At 36.0% G+C, this 22,526-nt stretch overlaps 1 protein-coding gene across 12 annotated transcripts in view; it reads left to right on the top strand.

The window, feature by feature from the left end:
* Positions 1-22,526, top strand: part of PMCA (plasma membrane calcium ATPase) — a 139,649-nt gene that overhangs the window by 36,769 nt on the left and 80,354 nt on the right. For 2 of the 12 annotated variants that reach the window (XM_053763060.2, XM_064436732.1), the window contains one exon: positions 10,192-10,286. The exons of 9 other annotated variants lie outside the window; for them this stretch is intronic. The gene's annotated coding sequence lies outside the window, so the exon portion shown is untranslated. Of the gene's footprint in view, positions 1-10,191; positions 10,287-18,713; positions 18,957-22,526 lie in introns of those variants that run through there. One more of the 12 variants, XM_053763061.1, reaches the window with a different exon arrangement.

Genomic DNA, 22,526 nt, shown 5'->3' with positions numbered 1-22,526 from the left:
AAAGAAGGACAAACACATGATCTCATTTTTATTATTAAGTATGGGTTGTAAATTATGGAACTATGAATTTACGGTGTAGCCTGTTTATGAAAAAGCAGCAATATTATTATTAGGAAGTTCTCAATTCATCTCGATATCATTACAACATTACATAGTACAAAACAAAGTCGCTTCCCAATGTATGCTTCGATCTTTAAAATTACGCAATGGATTTTGATGCGGGTTAGGTCATCGACGAAATTATTCGATAAAATTCAACGTTATCATTTGAACTCTTGACCTATAACCATAATGCGCTCCATGTCAACTTGAACCGATGAAACGTAATAGTAGTAATGATTAATTAACTCGCACCTTAACAGAACCTTGACCTGTTTCCTTCCAGCCATATTAAACGAGATGTCGTGACGTCACACATTCCACATGCATGCAATATGACAAAGTTGTTCGGACACAATTTACACACGCAAACGCAACCATGTCTTATTAATCCTATACCTTGAAATTCCTTGGATGCTATTTTGCTATACTACTTGTCTTGCCTTATGTAATTGTATTGATATTGAATTTGGCGTATATCCAAAGCGTAATATGGACGCAGAATTTGCGGTCGGAATTAAGTATTCATTCATTGCTGTATATAAATCTTTTCTAGCTTACTCGTAAATGGAGTGTGGTATGATACTTTAGCCTCGTTCTATTTGGAACGTATAGTCGTTCCTAGTTGCCATTTGCCCCCCAATTTCGTAGGCCTGTCCCATTTAAGAGTAATATCAAGTTAAGTTTTCTTTTATGTGTCATTGACGGTTATTTATGTTATATCTACATCTTTAGCACATTGAGCTAATAAAACTACTATTTAAAAAGTTAGCATGTGTTTTTTTATTATATAAATTATAAATGTTTCAAAGAATAACATTGCAATGATAAACGCTTCATTATTTACAGCTTCATGAAAGGATCAACTGACTTGCAGAACATGGCTAAAATTCAAGCCCAATTAAACAATAGTTTAAATTTTTCATTCCATATTTCCATGCAAGCAATTTGGCAATGCAACATATGCTGTTCTGCACCGCAGAAAGAGTCACTAATGGTGATTCCAACTGAAATATGGCGGCTAGACGGCCGTTACCCGCCGTGACGGCGCTCCAGATGCTTTTAATTATGTGATTGCGGCATGGAAGTATTTAAAGAGCACGACGCGCCGTCACCGGCGCGTGCGTCACTCCTCAACACGAATAGAAAACTGGTGACCCTCGGATCTGGTGACGTCATCGTCTATGCGTGACGATCGGCTCACGTTACTCCAAGTGAAAGTGCCGTCATGTCTACTCTAGATCTCGTCGAAGAATTCCATCAAATACATGTGCAAAAAAAAATAGAATAGATTAATATTGTGCATTAAGTATATTTTCCGAAATAAGAACGAAAAGCGAACAGCGGTATTACGAAACGTTATTGTTATACCTAAAATAACATAACCGTTTCAGGAGCACAAGTCATATCGCCGAAGAAGACCCTAAAACAATTCATATTCACAGAATTTGATTTTATTACGCAAAACTGATATGGAGACTAGGGTCGGAACTGAATACTCTGATCGTACAGAAATATACGTTTATCCTTGAACGCCCTAAGTGGATTCACCGAATGCCCTTCAGTTGAGAGAGGGACGATGACAAATGACATCTTTCATCGGAGATCACATAAAGCATAAACCAGCTTCTGGAAAACGAACCGCATTTACTATTTATCACGTGGGAACGCCACGGGGTGATGTTTGCTCTTCTCAGATTTGTTAAATAAAGAGCAGATATTTGTTCAATTCAAGGACAGAAAAAAAATCGACGATGTATTTTGCCTCTATTTTAACATTTCACATTATTTTCATATTTGTCATTATCTCAATCTGTTTTTGCGTTTAGAATCATCTGCCCTGTAAAGTAATTCTACTCGATGAATCACGGCACTTCGTGGATAATGAATTGTTTGTTATAACTAGACTTTTTTTGTAACACACCTTGGTTTTAATCAATGAATAACTTTACTTCAAGGAATTTTAAATCATGAAACAGCAACAGAATCGGTAATTGTAATAAAATTCTGAAAAAAAAAACATCTTATTAGTAATTTTAACTAATTGTGTTACAATACCTTTACTTTATTGTGTTTCTTTAGTTTTTAACTGAATTAGATATTATCTTGTTCATTATGTTTCCTATTGACGTTACAATACAACTAAACAAAGATATCTATTTTTGTTGCAATATCTTCCATCATATATATATGAGCATTATATTTAGCATGATTATTAAGTGTTTCCATCAGACTTGTTTTAGTAGAGTTGTCGGTCTCTGTAGATCTAGTTTTAATACCGGCGACCTTCTCATTAAAAAGGCCGAGGCCCACAATGATGATACCTACAGTGATCTCAGTTTGACCTCTAACCCTTCTCCAGATTCCATCAATTAAAAAATAAAAGCAATTGTGACTAATTAGTAATTACTCAAGCGTACGATTCTTAGACACCTTTTACTTGTATCTTCGCATTCTCGGTTTTATATCATGGTAAAATATGATAATGAAAGTACTTTGTAGCTTTTTGAGAAATACTATGTAATTTGTAATTTAACATGAAAAAGTTCCTGTGATAGTCTAATTTTTGAAGAAATGATTTGACTTCGAAAATAATTAGGAATTTAATTAGACGATGCAATTTATGAAAATGAAGAGTAACAAACAATATTCTTACCGCTCTCCTTTTAAAAATCCCGATGGACATACATTTGACATATTGTCTTAACAATAATAGATCAATTTCCACGATGTTTACATTCTATAACAGATATTAGCAGATATTTGGATGCACTGAATAAACAAAGTCTGGTGGCTTTTCGATAATACTGACATAACGAAATAGAAACAAACAGTTATTAGAGCACGGCTGTAGAATAAGCATATGACTACAGAAGATTCTCCCTCTAATAAAATATCCGCGAAATCCACACTTATCACGTGGCAAAATGGTTCATATTTTGTTGGTGCAGTCTCTGACTTCAGCTGTTTTAGATATTCGCGTGCCGGGTTTGTACCCCACATGGGGTCATTTACATACAAACTCGTTCATCGTACGTAACCGTAGGTACGATGGAAGTCGCCCTAACTAAGCCTATTAATCGCTGCAACGATATCCTTGACGATAAATAAAGACGAGTCGTGACAATGCATTGCTGTAATGTTATCATGTAAGTAAACTGGATTTTGATAAATGATTTATTTATGTACATTGCACACTTCAAAAGCTAACAATAGGTTTTTATATATACAGACATTATGTCTTATGGCATTCTCTCAGGTCAGGAGTAATGTTTTCGATAATGTTGTTGTTCATTTGAATGACATTAAATAGATTTCAAGGTTGTTTCCTCGGGTGTGCTAAAAATGGTCCACTTAATTCCCCTTAAAGAAATAGAGGTGACCTTTACATCGGCAAACCTTAGCTGCGTTGACGACGGTCGGAGTGGTCCTAAAAACAATACAAACATAATCACAAGTAAGGCTAAACCCAAATATATGGGATGACTCGTTTCAACGCCGAAGGATCTGAAGATATTTTGTAAAGTTGACCAGTCTTATATCCTTACATATTATAAAAAGAAGTCCGACTGTCGTGACTGCCTGTACGAACGCGATAAACCCAAGAACTACCGGACAGATCTTTATACAGTTTTTATCATTAGATAGTGTGACTCCTGAGGAAGGTTTAGGTGTATAATTTATTACGGTTAGTCCTTGCCGCTAGTTATAAATAAGTTGATCTTCAAGGTTTACATGCAGTTTGGTGTGTGCCAGTATGGGGACCTGTATGAAGGCCGCAATGGCCTTCCGGAGCCTACTACTACAACCATTACACATTAGAGTACTACCAAGGAGGTCACTCACAATTGCAACAAAATCATCTACATGTACTTCGGCCAAAATATCTTGAGGGACAAACGTAGCAGCCACATCAGCATTCCCTTCTTCAGCCATTGTCATGCTATGCTTTATGTAGGCCTCTAGCAATTCACACAAAGTACTCCGTGTATCATTTGTATAGTAGACCACGATGATTTTGACCTATGACTAATTAAGTAAATTAAATACAAAAATATTCACAAAAGAAGGATTTGTCTCCAAAGTATTGTGGTAAACAGAAACCTAGTCAGTGGAGCTTCGTTCATATTCAGTGGAATACCTTGTAGCTCATTAATATTTATGCCCATAAATGATGACAATAGATTTGCAAGTGCGAAAGAGATGGAGCACCAGACCTTGTTGGATTGAGTTGTGGATTTTTGACGCACGTAACCATCATACGAGTGATTCATTGTTATGTTCTGTTGTTCTTTAAATTAATTTACTTAAATGTCACTATTATTATTTTAAAGCTGAAAATAATTCTGTAAACGTCGTCAAGGATGGTATGCGTGCCATGATTTGATAACTAAGAGTGCCGAAGACCGTCCGAAGTGGAGGAGAAAAAGTAGAAAGGCCGACCCTGGTCTCCAACGCTTAATGGTGGCATAGGTATCCGGGGAAATGCTAAGATAGTAGAAAAAACGATTTATTAATCGCAAAATTTAGGAGTCCAACAAGTTCAAAACTGGTCGAAGTCTGCGCGTACGCGCGTAGGAGCGGAACGGTGACTCACAACATGGCCGCTTAACAATAAGCAATTATAGGCACAACAGACGCAAAACACGATATGGTATCAAAAGCAAAAAAACTCAGGGTACTAAGTGACAATTGGCAGCTAATGTCTGTTCGTTCATAGTTGTCTTTGGCATTACTGAGTTTCTAATTTTGGTATTCAGAAGTCTTCGTTTCGTAATTCCACTTTGAGGTAATTTACATTATATTACATTGAGTCGCAATATTCAACTGAGTTACAATTTTCCTCCTTGCGTAATTCATAAGCACGTGGGTATGTACCTAGCCATTGAATTGAAGTGCTTGCTACTTGGAAACTGGAACTAGAAATGACCGCCCACCATATTATAAGAAATCTTAAAGAATATACAAAATAACATCAGACCTCAAGTATTCTAAATCAAACATTGCGGAAGACAAATTATCTAATGAAGAATTCGGCAAATCTGAAGGTTGGTTTGGCAATCTCCAATAAGAAAATCAAAAACAATATGTGATATATCGCTTTGGCCAACGCAAGTATGGACTACGAATAGCCTGCTAAATATCTTTGATATTATTTTTATGTCTCCACTCCTACGTGGAAGGTAATAAGAGGCCATGCCTCGAGGTCACATCACATCACGTCATCCTTTTTTATAACTGTCTGATTTTACTACTTTGATTGCAGCAAAAAGTCGACTGCGGACTCTTGACTACATTGATGAAGTTAATTGAGCTGAAAATCTCGTAGTAAATATTCTGCTGCATACTCTAATTTCATATTCCATTTCGCAATTCACTAATAGGTATGTCTGGATCTTGTACTCTTTATATACGACTGGTTTATAAGGATTTATTTACCGTCTATGTGCTAAATGGCTTAACGAGTTTTGATATATGATCGCTGGTATTTCGTTTTAATCATAATACATGAATTTACGAATATTTGCAATTTTGCCATTTGTTGTAGATAATATATTTGAGATGCTACTGACGAATAGTTTGCTACTTCTACATGTTACAATCACTCATCTTAACTCTCAATTATTAACAAGAAATGCCATGCCACACGTGAAATAAAACAAACAAAAAAACGCCAATAAACACGAGGATAAGTTAACCTAATGGAAACTGTTTTAAAAGCCAGCCAGTTGTTCGCTTTGCACCTTCTATTTGTTTGAACAAATAAAGCTGAATTGTCGTCGCATTGGTTGTCTCGAGTAAAGTGTTGCCTCGTTATGGTTGAAACTATTGGAATTCTAAGTGGAAGATCTCGAAAATTGAATGAAATTCGAAAAAAGGCTGCGAGGAATGAAAATCATTTTGCTGAAGCTTTTTTGCATTTATTTTGTAGACCCAAATAAATGAAAATCGCTTGATTTATGAAGTGAATGGTTTTGAGTCAGGTAATTTGGAGATGCCGTTGTAAACTTTGAACTAATCTAATTATATGACCAGAGTGTCGCGTATCCTCCATCATAATTCACAAAACATATTCTTATCAGTCATAATACACACATACAATAATTATTAATAATAGTGAGAATTCAGAGTGAACACTATTGGCAAAGACTAGGGCGAAGACAGATAAAATTATTAATTTAAAGAAGTTCCATATAGTAATCTAAGTTGGAACGAGTGGCAACCTTATTCCCAGTCGCGAAACGTAAATTAAAAAAATACTGAAAAATTCGTTTTGCTTGTTACCTGCTGACAAGAAGTCCGGTGAAGGAAAATATCGCGAGGAAACCTGCACTCTGGTTGATTATCAACTTGTCTGTGAAATGGAGAAGACAATGGCAAACTGCTCAATTAACCCTCAGCCATGAGGATCGACTATGAAGATGAAGAGCTGTCAAGAGAAATACTTGAAATAGTAGAAGTAACTTTACATATTAGCACTAGATTATGCAGAGATAGATAAATTATCTTCAAATACAATACTTATTCTGGGAAAGTATTATATAGAATCTGAAAAAGGTCATGAAACTAATAATATTAAACGAACAACCATCCAATCGGCCATGACGCTGCCCACAAAGAGTTGGTTCATTGATAAATATCGCCCATATTGGTTATCTGACATTTAAATGTTGCCAGAGCGAATTTGAGTAAATATTGAAAACGAGATGATTTCGTTAAATCTGTCTTAATTTCATTACCGAATATTATTATCGGAACTGAAATGATTTTTTAGTAACTAATTTTAATTCGACGTCGGTTCTGTTTATGGCGATGACCAGTATGATGAAAACTTTGTTATAACTTATCAACTTAAAATTTTAGATTAGCTTCTAGATTAGTATCGGTAGTGCCAGCAGAAGTGAAAACTTGAATATTAACGTTATGCATTTTTGACGTCTTATGAATTTTCGATCAGGACACATGTCCTGACGTGAGTTTAACATTTTTACCCATTACAAAAAGTGCACAACGCCGCTAAAAAAGTATTCACTTCAAAAATTGGTCATTAGAAAACTGCAAAGAACCTCAAATAAAACAAGTACATATATGATGCCACAGAAAGTGCTGTTTCGGTGGCGTTGTATGGTTCTAAATTTCAGCCGAGTCCACACGCTAAGATGAAATACATAGATATATTTAGGAAATGCGACCAGATTTGTTGACGAAACCTTGGGACCATGGGAACCGTTAACTAGACAGTCAATACGTCTGCAATTCAATATACTGGCGCCATAGTAAATATTTATCCATCCATTCAGATATTTAGCAAGTGAATGGACTCGGTTAAGCAAACACTATTTACCTTCACGGAACTAGGTACGTGAAAAATTCTAACTCTAGCAGTTCACACCTTTCTAATTTCAATGACGCTCTGTTCTGATATATTGTGCATCACGTACGATGAATCGATTGCATTTTCCATTTTAGCTGATTTCGCCTCGATATTAAATGATTTGCTCTCATTTTAACGTCGACAGCAAAGAACAAATTTCAGTTATGTAATTGGTGGTGCAGTTGCACTGTAATAATCTTAGCATTGTACGCCTATAGCATCTACAAATATTTTAAATTTCTGAAAAAAAACATGGGAGTACATTTTCTGAACGAATTGTTTCCGTGTTGATTTAGGAACAGACAGAAACACGGTCCGAAAGTGTATTGTTAATGTATATAGATTATCTTGACTAAAGACGTTATATATATAGCTCCTCGGAGCCTCCAAAGTTATACAAGGAAACACATCCCAACATCTCAAGTCTCACTGTTTACTGCAAATAAGAGTAACGAAGCCAGTTAACTCTAACTCGAACAGTTAACTTCATCCACTCCAAACGGCTCTGACTTTTAATGATCTGTGATTATTTTCTTTCATTCACTACACATGGTCGACGCGTGGGAGTTTGAGAAAACTGCAAAGTGCTTTACATGTTTGTACCATACGTCTATGAACTTCGAAGAAAAATGGCGAAGAATTTACATTTTTAATCTTTATGCTGGAGACAAATATCAATCTATATTTAACGTATTGAGGGCTTGAAAACCGTTGTTGTTGTACTTCTACATTTTCTATAGCATCTCGAAATGTGAATTGTGTAGCTAACGAAAAGACAATATATAATTAATCTCGTACAAGGCGACTAAACAAAACGACGATATACGAAACCCTACATCACCAAGATGTACTGGGAAAGCGTAAACATTTCAAATACTCGCTCTACATCAGCGCGCTTGTCCAAACATAAATTACAAAATATGGCGATTACAGATGTTTACCACATTGCATTTTCGGTAAATCGGACGCAAAAGTTGTAGTGCTAAAATTAACAAATCAGCTGTTAAAACATATGGCTATATCATCTTTTACTCATTGGAAATTATACAATTCAGTCTAGCAAGTTAGAAGGAGATATCACTTATTGAAGTTTAAAAATTACTCAAATCAAAGTCTACTGCCGATTTCCAAAGCGCAAGTAAAGAAGCGGCGCAACAAACTTCACCGCAGACTTTTATTCAAAGACAATTGAGTTAAGAAGCTGTTGTTAGATGTTTCCTAGCTATCCAAAAGCCTGGGTTTGTTTTAACGACATGTCATATAAACATCATAACCTGGACCAACGACCTTACATGCCTTCGAACATGACTCTATTAATGGTGACCCCGTTCATCCAGGAACTTTTAAGAAACACTGTTTGTGCAGTCTACTACACATGTCATTACAATTTAATAACTTTATGGACCTCTCTCTCATTCTAACGTGTGGCCGGTTTAAATATCGAAGTCCGGCGTCCATGAAAATAACTCGTTGGGATTGCTATTGTTATTACCAATCACATGTCAGAGCTTTTATCCTACGTCCACGGGAGAATATGTGACAATGGTCGGAACCACACGCCTCATGAATGGACCTCTGTGCAGCTATAATAATGATTATTTTTTGCATTTTGTTGCGTTATAGCCCGTACTATGTCAACGTGTGCGTTGCTACAATGTTTATTATAGGATATCTTAATTTCTTACTCTAACGTAGGTAAAACAAGTTAGCCCCGAGCCAACACAAACCAACGATGAGTTATACAATTTCGTAATCCCGTAGGTGGGGAGTAATGGGATGATGAGACCGAGTCTGGAATACCAAAATAATCGTCCCAATTATACCTAATTACAGTTTCGTCAATAGTTAGTTGGATTAGACCCTGGATTACACGTGTACGAGTCAGTCGAACTTTGTGAGTGATTCTTTTCTGACCAATTGGGTTTTGTTACTGCAACTATTTGTTAAAGTCAGGCATGCGGCCGGTGACAAAATTACAACCGAATCAAAATTTTAAGGTATATTTTCAGCGGAAGCCGGTCTTCAGGTCGCTACAATCAAGAATGTAGTAGAGAGTACACGAGTAGTGAGAGTCTTTGAGACTTTAACTTATGTACAACATATATATCTAAAAATATCATGTTTCTTTCCCTAACCGATATCGTAGTATACGTCTTATTCCAAGAACTCCGAACTGTGTCATCATGACATTAAAGACAAATGTCATAATTAAATAACTCAAAGAAAACTCCAATTGAAATTCTCCACACCCCATTAAAATCTTATTAAAACGACGCAGCGTGCGCCAGCTACGCACCCAGTTGTGTTGTCTGTAAAATAAAAACATTTCAGAGCTGTCATTTCATTTATTAAGTCACTAATTACTAGTATTATCACTGTCTTTGATGTCATGTTATTGAAATTCTCAAACGATGCGCGTATCCAGGACATACTTTGGCCGTAAAGTAATTTTTCGCGTTTATATTGTTTTCATTTTTATTCATCAGATCATTTAAATCTGAAAATATAGAACTAAAAAAAATTAATAACATGTATGACCAGACTATACATCTGTTTCCTCATTATTTTATAACTTTTCTTTATAAAAAGCACGCTGTGTCCACACGGCAGTCGTTTGGTTATTTTCAGCCTTTTATCTTTCCAGTTTTTTATAGACTCCTAGTAGTTGTAACTTACATGATAATACCTTATATAACACGTCTTTATTTTTTTTTCAGGTAATACCTATCAATGAATTTGAAGTAAAACTCTAAAGTTTTGGAATTGGCCAGCGTTCGTCCACAGAGAATAAAAATGTACAGGTGACTCTAAGGTACGTGACCCCCAAATTACAGCGACATGAGATATATAAAATTAGTAGAATGAAACACAAAGTGATGTACGTGTAACCGTAACAGCAGACATGTAACTAAGTACAGTCAACAGCACACGAAACTACCCAAATAAGTTGCTCAACGTAGTAAACGTTGAACAACTGCGACATAAAGGACCGTGCATCGTAACATCGGGTGCAGACTGTACATTAAGTACAAACGCAACAGTTCAGTAATCGGATTATCTGATTCTGGCCCTGCCAATCCTAATTTGCATACGCAAACAGGCGACAGAGCGAAGTGGTGACTCGCCACAGTTCCCAAATTCAGCTTTTCGACATTAATTTAATAATCAATGATGGGAAACAAATAACTAATAAGATAATGTTTAATGGTGGAAACAATAAATCCTTTATTTGTAGTAAGAATGTCACGAGTTATATAATAATAAAAGAGACAGATTTAGATAGCTCTATGAAAAAGAATTATTTTTAGTTGATTGCATTAATTAAAGATACTATATAAAACAATCTAAATTATACGCAGATCAAGATCAAGTTGTCAACTAATATCACTGCATTGAAATAAAGAGTTAAAAGCGTTATATTGATTTATATAACTCAATGGAATCATTAGGAAAAATTAATCTATGGCAAGCTAAAATGTAGTTTTTTTACCTTGCCATTGAGAAACATCTTACACTGATAAAGCTAATTGATACCATTCTGTTTCCTAGCATACAATGTCAAGTTGGAAGCATTAAAATCTTGTAATCATAACAAATATATGAATATGAAACAATGTTATCGCAGAACTAAAAACAGGCAAGGTCTCATCTGATAGCAAACACATCAAGATTGGCATAATGGTTGCTTCCTTCACATCGAAACTCATCTATCAAGATGGCGAAGGTCGCGATGCATGACCTATAATAGATGCGGCCGGAACAGTTCGTCGGTTAGCGCTAAAATGTCTAGACTGTAGAATATTTAACGACATCACGAATATCTAAAATGATTGAATACAAATCGAGTGATAGGACAGGGCTACTTTTCCACTAGTGTGTAGGCCGGGAAATTTATGTCTACATTGGTGTGAAGTATGAAAATATGTCTCTTAAAACGTAATTAAAACTTGAAGGATCTCTTATATTCCCGAAATCCCAAGACGAGTGGCTTCCTGGTATCTTGCCAAAACCGGAGGAGACACTGACTGAAAAATATGTCCTCAATGCAGCAAGGCATAATTTTCGAACGGAGGTAGATGGATATAGGATCTTTGCTGTTCAAAACTGGCTTGAGCTTATTTCTAGTGACCTAAAATTCTTACTTACGTGATAAATGTGAGCGAAATCAAAAAAATATAAAAATCTTATATGCCCACGAAAGCATTTTCGTGATAAACATATTGATTTAACATACTAAACTGTCTACATCAACAAGTTTGATCTTTGATAATTCACCGACAATGGGATAAACAGTCTTGATGTACAGCATTTGAATCAAAACACAATAATCTCTATTACTGATGCCCCCTATCTGTTAACTGGGCATGAATGGTTCGGTTTGCTTGGCTTATTGAATTGAGTGACACGCGAACTATCCAGCAATATATTTGTCTGTTGGATTGACGTATTCTATTGCTATGTGGATGACATGCTGGTTCTAACTACGCGCTATTTTTGTTCGTTTGTACTGTGTTGTACGAAAATAAGTACAACCACGAAAGGTACATGTACAACGACGGACTTATCCCTATTTATTTGAAATTTATTTGCCAAATCGGTACAATGGGCGGACATTATGCTATAAGCATTCTACCAGTGAGATTTTGAGAAAAAAAGATTTTTTGACGCTTTTTCTTTTATTTATAGCTTTTTGTGTGCATAAATCTCTTCGATGTTTTTCTGTTAAGTAGTGGAAATTGCACAGATGGTGATCTTGATACCTTTGACAACATTGTCGACAAGCTAGAACCTTAAGCCCAAATAGAAAAGCTGCCATAAAGTGCACAGCTTTACTGCCTTTGCTATTTTATGGACGGGTCGGACGGAACGGAACCGCCTTAAATGTGATATTTTTACAACCAATTTTTGGTTGCCAAATAAAATGTAAACAATATCTTCAGAATTTTAATACAAAATAAAGTTTTCCATGCCTTTTTTAGTCGCAAAACATTTCTCATGCAAATTTAATTCACCCAAGGAAATATCATCGAGCAATATCATCTTGTGTTTACGATATAAAATAATTTATTTTATGGTTTGTCATGCTAATGAGAATATTTTTATGGTTCCATACCCACAGGGGAAAACGGGACCCTGTTAAGTACTAAGACTTCTCGATCCGTCTGTCTGTTCGTCTTTCGCCAGGATATATCACATGGAACGTGATAGTTCGTTGAAATTTTCCCAGATGATGTATTTGTCGCTATAACGACAAACATAAAAACAGAACACACACACTTTTTTTGACGTTTGTTATAGATCAATGGTACGGTATCCTTCGCTCGCGAGTCCGTCTCGCACTTGGCCGGTTTTGTTTTACGATAAGACTTTTGGAGGACTGTCTTTATGTTAATATTTCATGCGGATTCCCCAACGTTTCCGACGACTTTAACAGTCAGACCTAACTGTCTTGGCAATGGTCTTAACCAAATAAATTAACATAACTCGCCTAACATTGCGCCGACCCCATTTATAAATGGGATTTGATATGGAGCAAGAAGAAGAAGGACGTCCTCTTTCTTGCTCTATTTATTTTCCCAGATATTATTGTTAAAACCTGTGTAAGATTTTATTCAGTCGCATAAAGGACAACCTAAAAGACACAATTCGAATGACATTTCTGAAATAGTGAATAGAATGTAAATTTAACCCTACTTCAGTATTGTATTCATATAAAAACCGATTAATCGGTAATGGAATACTCCAACTTAATCATAGATAAAATATGTAATATCGGAATATTATCCTAAGTGATATTAACGATTTCACGTTAAATTTCTGTTGGACGTTAATGGACTTTATTTAACCAGTACAGAAATGAACAATTTGTGTTTCGTGGTCAGATCGCCGTGCGGTGTTGGTCACGCACCAGCTGTGGTAGCACGATGTGAATGTATTTCATTTTACTAGCTTTTATTGAACTTGCAATGTATATATATATGTTTGTGTGAAATTTTGTAACTCAATTTTGAAGCAGATATCTTCAACCGATTGAGCTGAAATTTTGATCATTCGTTTAGTTTGGATGACAATGCATTATTATGATAAGAATGACTTGATGGTGCACTTAGGAACGACTCTCGACCAGTAAACTCTCTGTAAGTTATTAGCCGTAGACTACTCTAAATACACTAACAGTACTAAATGTAAAATATTCTTAAGAAGAAATGTTATGAGATGCAGCAGAGATGTATGCGAGTGCTGTACAGTCAACCGCACATGAACCCACCCAAATCCATTACGAATTCACCTCTATTCCCGCAACATAAAATATCTATGAAGAGTAACTTGATATGTGGTCTGTATAACTGTAAGACACTGTCACAGGGACGCTCTCAGGTGGATTATAGTTTGTATTGTAGTCGGCTGCAGTTTTCTTCTTGTCTAGTCTAAAACTTTGTTTATAACATCTTTATTGTGCAAAGAATACATGTTAGAAGTACTTACATACACAACAATAATGTAAATATACAATGACGGACTTAACCCATAAAGACATATCTCTTCTAGTCGACCAGCTGCTATAGTTTGAGAGAATATAACTTTTATGTTACACTTCAAGCAAAATATTTGATGTCAGTTTTTAAACACGTTTCTGACATTTCTTCTTCATCCCTCATCTCATTTCACTTGGGGTCGGGTCTCCTCGTGCACTTGCGCCAGAGAACTCTGCTCCGGTTATGGTGACATTTATCCGCAGGTACCTATGAAAACTTAGGTATTTAAAACATAATTTCTAATCTCACGGTTTTTTTTTTGTAGTGTAGGGTGGTGCTCTCAACATAATCATCAAATTCAATCTTCGTATTGATGTTTGGTGATCAATTTGCACAATTTCTAATGATTATCCGGTGTCTGTTGAAATTACCTAATGCCCGCCCAAATTATTTTCAATTTCATCTTCAGGCAGCATTCCTGTTTGGTTGCTTCGTTTAAAAATCGCAAAAGTAGAACCAAGAGAGACTAAATAGATGACATCAGTTGGCTATCATATTTAAATATGTATCTTATAACATTCTTCAATCTTACATTATAAATGAGACTGAATTATCCTCATAAAGAGTATAATAATGAACTCATGTCTTAATAATTCATAGAACAAGGCGCGTTAACGAAATACTTAGCTTCATATTCCAATTTGCATGCTGCGGAGCCTTGGTGGCGTAAAATATTGCATTCGTGTGTAGAATACTATTATGAGATATGCTACATGCAGAACTTGCCAGTTATGTTCAACAAGTTATAAGCGGAGACATTAAATTAAATCATATAATAATATTTTGTTTTATTAAACTCTATCATCCCACTTCTCCCCTTTTCTACTGTAATCCCACATCGCCTTCAATACATTTCTATCCAGAACCAGAACTCCGTCCAGTTCCTCTTTGAATGCCCTCAGATCACCGCCTCACCTTGTCTGAATATCATACATTAGTAACAATTAAATCGAGTCTCACAACTCTTGGTGCTGTCCGTGCCGTAAGAGATAAAGAACGTAATACTGTAACTATTTATATTATGTGCACATATGTGTCTATACATATATTCGCACGGTTTTCGGCATCATGTGTCTACATGACTAGGCGTGGACAATGTTAGAGATCTTTAGGTGGTCCCGCCCTAGAATAAGACCACTCCATATCTGGATGTCTTATGAGGCGAATTGTCTTGGCAGGTGATAAGCAACTATACTACATTCTCAATTAGGGTTGCCGATTAAAAATAATAGCGGAATTTTCAAAATTTTAAGGTTAATTTTTTACACCGACCACAGGCTTCGCGGCTTCATAGTTACAGCCCCCAATGCAGCCCAATGAAGCCTGGAACACGTCTTAAAGAGAGAGAGAGAGAGAGAGAGAGAGGAATTTAGATTAGTAATACTATAAAAATACGGACAAAAAAGAAATGCTTTATCTAGCCCTGAATATGAACGAAATCACACGGAAAACCTCTGCATTTTAAAAGTGTAATGGTTTTAGCAGAAACCATGCAGTGTATAGTACAATAATAATCCACTAAGTACACTTGCCTTCATAATTCTATGCATTTCCATTCATGTTCTCTGTAATCAGGTCACTTTTTACGTTCGTTAAGCTACTTTGTTAATCTGATTATGAGTATTTCATTTTACAACCTTCTTACTTGGAAACATTTACTTTTTCCAGGAAGTATTGTTTAATTTTATGACTCGTTACATATTCGTATTTTTCAATGTCATTCAAATATATTTTTTTAATTTAAGCCATGGAGATATGAAGACCAAAAATTGACAATTTAGTACTCTCTAGCTGTTGCCCGCGACTCCGCCCGCTGTAAAATATAGTCATGGCACGCTCCTTCCATTATCTTCATACTAATAACACATATTGCCTCGTATTGACATGAAAGGAGCAACAAAAATTTGAACTTTTCTTCAATAACTTGGACATGAAGTGACTTAATTTCTTTTTTTTAAATGTACTAATTGATATTAATATGCAGGCTCACAGCAAGCCAGGATGGTAAATTTATTTCCCCTTCTTATTGGTGGAAGGCTCAGTTCAGAAGTTGGATATGTCATGGAAGCCAACAGTAATGTAATTTTTGGATATTAATAAGGGCTTAAATATTTAAAAGACTTCAGAAGACGCCAACCATTTTATTTTTACTATTGTCTTAGTTTGAAGAAAAAAGACGTACGTACATAATAATTATAGCTTTTTTTATTAATCAATGGTACTCCATTGATTGATAAAGATAAGCTACTGTTCTACTGAATCAGTAAAATCAATATTAACGTACTTTACTTTACACAATAGGTTTATTTCGTATTCATATTCTAACTATTCATATTCCCAAGGACTTAGTTGACGTGGACAATTAGCCATTCCAATAATAAATATATAACCAATAAAGCCTGAATGAATTTTAATATTACTATAAATGTAACAGGTGATGTAATGACAGACTCAGTACACAGAGCCACCTTTGGCACAAATGTACGAGAAGACCCGACCTCAAATTAACTGGAAGAAGCAGTAGACGAAGAAGATGAAAGTAACATGTGAATTCAGACTAAAGATCAAGGAAAACGTTGCTTATGCTTATGACCTTTGATAAAGAAGTGGTTACAATTCAACACCTTCGGAATTGTAAAAAGGGTTAGAAACCGAATCCTAAGATATGGTAATGATTGGATAAAGAGCAGTTGATATTCCCGTCTCCTCCAGGAAAGGTCTTATTTCGCAAAAGTTTTCTGAAGAATTTAATTGTAAATTGAATCAAAATGTCGAGTTCCAAATTGCAACGATGGGAAAGCTCGTTCAATAAATTTATTAGAGGGCCGCAAGAATGCTTAACTTCAAACAGAATGGGGAATTATTTCATAATTTGTTTGTGTTGGTTTATTGGGATTACGATTAAGCTTCTTTATATTGTTTTGTTTGCTCCTAGTTGTGAAGTAGATGATTGTTAATTCTATTAGTATTGATCGCGAAACCGCGTTTTAGATGGTCCTTTTTTGAATGGGAAATAATTTCAAGCAGAAATAATACACTTTCATTTTTAATGTGATGTTTGCTGTTATATGTAGATTTAAAATTATAATATCAACGACTTCGTATACTAGCAAATTTCCAACAGTCTTTATATTGTTGTTGTTGTTATTAAGATTAATTTGTTCTGTTGTATTGTGACGTGAACTCTTAACTCCGTTTTAAGTATTAAAGTCACTAAAATATTTTTTAACGTGAACGATCACTTAACATCAACTTAAAATCAAATTATTCGGGATTATTTCTAAATAATTGAATGCCACTGAAGCTGTAGCCATTTTAAATTTACAAAATAACAATTTCATTTCAATATATTATTGCATGTCAAATAGAGTGAAACCATCTTGATTATTCTATTAGCTTCGGATACACTAAGGCTCTTATGATCTCATAGTGAAGTAACTCGATCCACTGAAGTTCTAACTAAAGCACTTCAGGATTCCCATTTACGAGGAGCATCTGAGTAATTGTGGCCAGACGGTTACGTAACCTCCAGTGGATGGAAGTAATATCTGCAACTCGGGGCACAATCGATTTGCAGATACATTTTACGGCGTAAACAGAGCTTGAGCAAACCCTGGCCACCTGGCCACTATAGGACATTTTGTGGATTCAGATTATTAGTCAGATTATAAGCCAGACAGCACGTAAAACTTTCTGTTTGATTCAAAAGTTAATTATGAGATAATGCTTATAACACAAGTCCACCTATTGTGCGCTTACGTTGTATTTAATAAATAACGTTGCTCATAAAACAGGTACTTCAATTTTTTTGTGAAACAGAAACTCCTGATTTAGTCACCACTTTTACAAGTTAACTTACTCAAGAAATCATAATTCTGCAATCAGTTGTAGTCTACTTAATCACCATCGTTGAAAATTTCATCTTATATGCCTCATTTAGCATTTGTGGGGTGGGTCTGAAAAGGTGAAAACAAATTGAGAGATTATGTAACTCGGCAAATCTCTGACCCAAAACGCTTTACGTATGTAAACCCGAATGAAACGCACGCCCCGTTCAGTTCTTGCTTGTCTTTTTTCACTTTGAACCTTCGAGTTTAATTAAAAACGAAAAGTTTTATGTAGAGTGCCGTAACAGTACGTTTTTCTTTCGGTTCCTCTCTCTCATGTATACTAACGTCCTTTTCTGTCAACCTACATTGTTTCCGTGCCAAGTCTGTATCGAATTGCCAGGCAGCTTTATAGATTTTCATATCAAAGAGTCTAGGACATTAAGAAGTTTTATGTATATTTTTGTTTTAGCCCTGCGAGTTGACTCTGGATAAAAGTAGATAAAGATCGATTTATAAAGACACAGGAAGTGCATAAGTAGTAAGTACGTAGAGGTAACCTTGATGGTGCAACTGAGCCGGCCTCCCGCCGCGTCTGCCCGGGCCGACATTCGATTTTCACTTGGAGCATCAGCGCGCTGTGTCTCGCCCGGGTGGGCGTGGTCTGCAGGCCGGTCAATAGCACGGCATCGCTCCTCTCGCTCTTGCACACTGAAACCGTATATTCGCATCTCTATCCCCCCGGGGATGATTGAAACGTCTGATGCCGCAGGCGCCCCGCGCGCCCCCTCGCCAAGGACGTTCAGTGAATCCGTCCCTCTCTGCCCCGAAAGCACGTGTCTCCGTTACTATTTCTTATAATGTGTGCCCCTTTGGTACCGCGCGAAAATTCACAACCAATTATGAGTCAAGTGCCTGATAAATTAGGTGGCAAATTTGAAGCCTGAAAGGAGTATCGAAGTCGCTTTTAGCGATGTGTGAGGAGTCCCACTTTATAGGACAATTAAGTGCCCGTGTGAAGTGATATGGAGATAAGAAGATTTTCCAGGAAAATAACATCTTCGTGTTTTCCGTCCTGTGTGTTCTCTTGCTTTGTTACTGCTCTCGTTACATCTTCAGGTATGTTGTCAACTGACGGTCCTGGTCATGTTATATCACGTGTTGTGTCAGTTGAGATCACTGCAGATTTGGGCATTGCCCTGAAGCAAAAAGTTCCGCTCATTTCATTTTCATAGCCTTCGCCTGGTTGTCGCCAGGAGTCTTCATTTTCATAGCCTTCGCCTGGTTGTCGCCAGGAGTCTAGACACATAATAATTATACATCGAGCCAACAAGGGCGGTTCAGGAGATGTGACTCACCCGAATCGTCTTCGGCATCGATCGTATCTCGTCTATTTGTCGAAAAGGTCAGAGAGTAATCGAATACGGCCTATTGTTTGCGATAAAAGCTGCTGAAACAATCTGAGTCATACGATACTCTCGCTTTTCTCGAGTTTACTGTTTTTTGTTGAGCTGCTCCATCGAACGATCACTCAGATGGTAATGCGGGGGTATAAATCACTGTATAGTTACCGAGCGGTTTGCCATGACATGTTTGATTGGTGACGTCAGGTGGAGTGATATCATCGACACTGCAGGCCTGATTCACTTGCAGACGCCTAGTGACAGCCGATGTCAGTAACTTCATAATCATAATCAAGGACGTAATTTACGCAACCAACAAATGTATTGTAACATGTATTGTGAGATCAACGCCAATGTAACAACTATTGGAAATAGATGCCATTGCATTTCAAAACACACTAATAGCATTAGCTATAGCTTAAGCAGAAATATCTTATATATTGGTTTTGACGCGGGATGTAATAAATTATCCATACATTGTTTTGGAATTGTAGTTCTCTATTTCTCGCCTACACTAATTACATAACTCTTGGTTTGTGTCTTTGTAAAATCGAGTGTGTAAATAATACCCAATGATTCACTGTCGAATGAACCAGCTGGTTGGGTCATACCGTACTCATGCTAATAATGCTGTATTTTATTATTCCTAAAACATGTTATTATCATCATAAGATGAATCATTTCCTCGTGCGTGAAGTTACAAAAATACATAATTACATACACTATTACGAGGAGTAATAGTAAATATGCGCATGCATAATTATTGACGAAGATGTTTAAAAGAAATTACAAGTTAATGCTTTAGTGGACTTTTTTGATGTCAATTCTGTTTGAAGTTTCCGATTCTCTTTTAGCACTTGCACTAATGATGTCATCTAACTGCGCTATGTACGTATTTACGTATAAATTGAAGTTGTTCAACAATGTTTGCCTCAATGTTTTACACTATATTATTATCAGGTACAGACTTTGGTTAGAAAAACATTTGATTTAATCATTTGACATAGCATTACATCTATGAATAATGAATATTCCGTTCAGCGTTCAGTAATGTCGTGGCGTGAACCACGTCGCTGGTTCATCACCAACGTTTGCGAACGCTTTTGATTTTCTTAGATAGGCAACATTAGTATTCCCAAAGAGCTCTGAATGTAACGGGAACGAGTTACATTCGGAGCTATGACGTCCCGAAGCAAGTATGAGAGAGAGACTTAGGTAGTTCTGCGGAAAAGACTACCATTTAAAAGATAAAGTTATTTCAAATATTTGCTCTTCAAATATTTGTTCTTTTTCATTTGCGACAGCACGTATATATAATAAATGTGGGCAAACACAATCAAATAAAGCCTTTTTAAATTCGTTTGCTTTTCCGTGCTACAGTACATTTTTAGGTGCCACTTGAAATTGTTATAAATAAATATACAATCGTAAGATGCTGTTTCCTCTTTTGTTTTGTAATGAAAGTTATCTATAGCTTGTTTCTTGAGAAGAAAAAGGGTTAATCATTAATTATACACCTTAACCTTCCTCAGGAATCACACTATATATTGGTGTAAACTCCATGAATACATTCAGACATTTTTTTAGTTAATCGCGAACAGACAGACCGACGTGGCAGAGGATTTTGTTTTATAATATGTAAAATCTTTATTAACAGCCACTGCTACATGATATTACTGCTCGATTTCTTAATTACCTTAATTTACCTCTTGATCGAGTCCTGTCCAAATATTTTGCGAATAACAGAAGTTGACCTAATTGGTTGTTTGAATTCGCTCCTTTGTGTGTCCAACCCCTGATATCCGTCTTTAGGGGTGTTAAGATACGATCTACAAGGGTCTATTCTCTCAACTTCAGCCAAAGTGGTTGGAACTTTAGTATCAAATTCATAATCGTGAACTTGTTAAGTCTTGCGTCCTCTAACCGAAGACTGGGTCTCTATAATTTTATCTACAATGTTTTACCTATAGACTGCTCGTTTATTATAAACTTTTTGAAAGTATTAACAATAAAGTAAATGTATATTATGCATGCAGGAAAAGATTTTTCCTTTTATTGTGCATTTCTCCGCACACGTCAAAAACTTTATCTAGCTTGTGCCATCGCTAGAAATTGATGTTTGAAGTTAGATGATGCAGGAGAATAAACTTATTTTTATCGTCAATAGCTGTTAAAATTAATGTTGAAATTGAGGAAAATAAGGAAGTGTCGTATTACGACAAAGCTGATCAAGAAATGTATAAGTCATCTCCAAAATCTAACTTTCACAAGATTAGCATCAGTCATCCAAACTAAAACAGAATTAAGAAGATTAATTAAGACGTAACATTTGGCAGCCACTTCATTAGGCCTCACTTAGCAAGTTAAAGTTCAATTTATGGGTGGTCCTTAGTGTGGAGTGGAGGCAGAAATACTTAATTTACACGCAAGCCGATACAGCGCTGTAAATAGAAGCGAGTACGGTAAACCGGTGAGATTACCACTATTTATGTTGTGTACTACGTCCTGTAACTATGCATCGGAATTTAGGACTATCGACAGTTCAGGATCATAACTATAAATTGGCTCTTCTTAATCATGACTTTTTCAAACGGCAAAATCTTTAGAATTCGATCTGAATTCCTCTCACATTCTATGTGAACTAGCTGTATTTCCTAACGCTATGATTTCCTGAAAGGCAACTGATATCAATAAACATTTTCCATTTAATTATACCATTGCTTTATTTTAGATAACATGAAGAAATTTTGAAACAGAAACACGGCATATTCATTCTTCATCTGTTGTGGACACAAAGTCCACATTATTCGAAATGTCAATTATTATCTAATTTAGCGTGCAGTCAATCAAAGTGGACTAAGATAATTCTCTGACTGAAGTTTCAGACCAAGTCAAATTTAGATCGCCTGTAGTACCAGAGAGTAATTTAAATATTCATTTGTATTGTATCGTCTGCCAACGTGAGCCGAGCATTATGGATTTCATTTAAATTGTTACTGGGAACCGCATCCTCAGCCCATTTAAGCTTCAATTACTTGGAGTGTCTCACCTAATGGATATCGGCAACACGGGGACTATTTTGCCTGTTTAGCTTCAGAAATAACTATGAATCACTGCAGCAAAACGGGACTGCTCCTTTAAAACGTTTTTCGTGCACGCTTTTGTTAGTGCCGTTCCCATTGTCTCTGAATAGAAGGGATATCTTTTTCATCATCAGCTTTGTCATTGTCAAATTTGGAAAAGTGATTAATTTCGATTGTCTTTAAGTTTAATTCATACATGTTGA

The sequence above is a fragment of the Plodia interpunctella genome, chromosome 23, assembly GCF_027563975.2.
Source record: "Plodia interpunctella isolate USDA-ARS_2022_Savannah chromosome 23, ilPloInte3.2, whole genome shotgun sequence".
In the NCBI taxonomy this organism is placed as follows: Eukaryota; Metazoa; Arthropoda; class Insecta; order Lepidoptera; family Pyralidae; genus Plodia; species Plodia interpunctella.
This window is presented reverse-complemented; position numbering and strand designations above follow the sequence as displayed.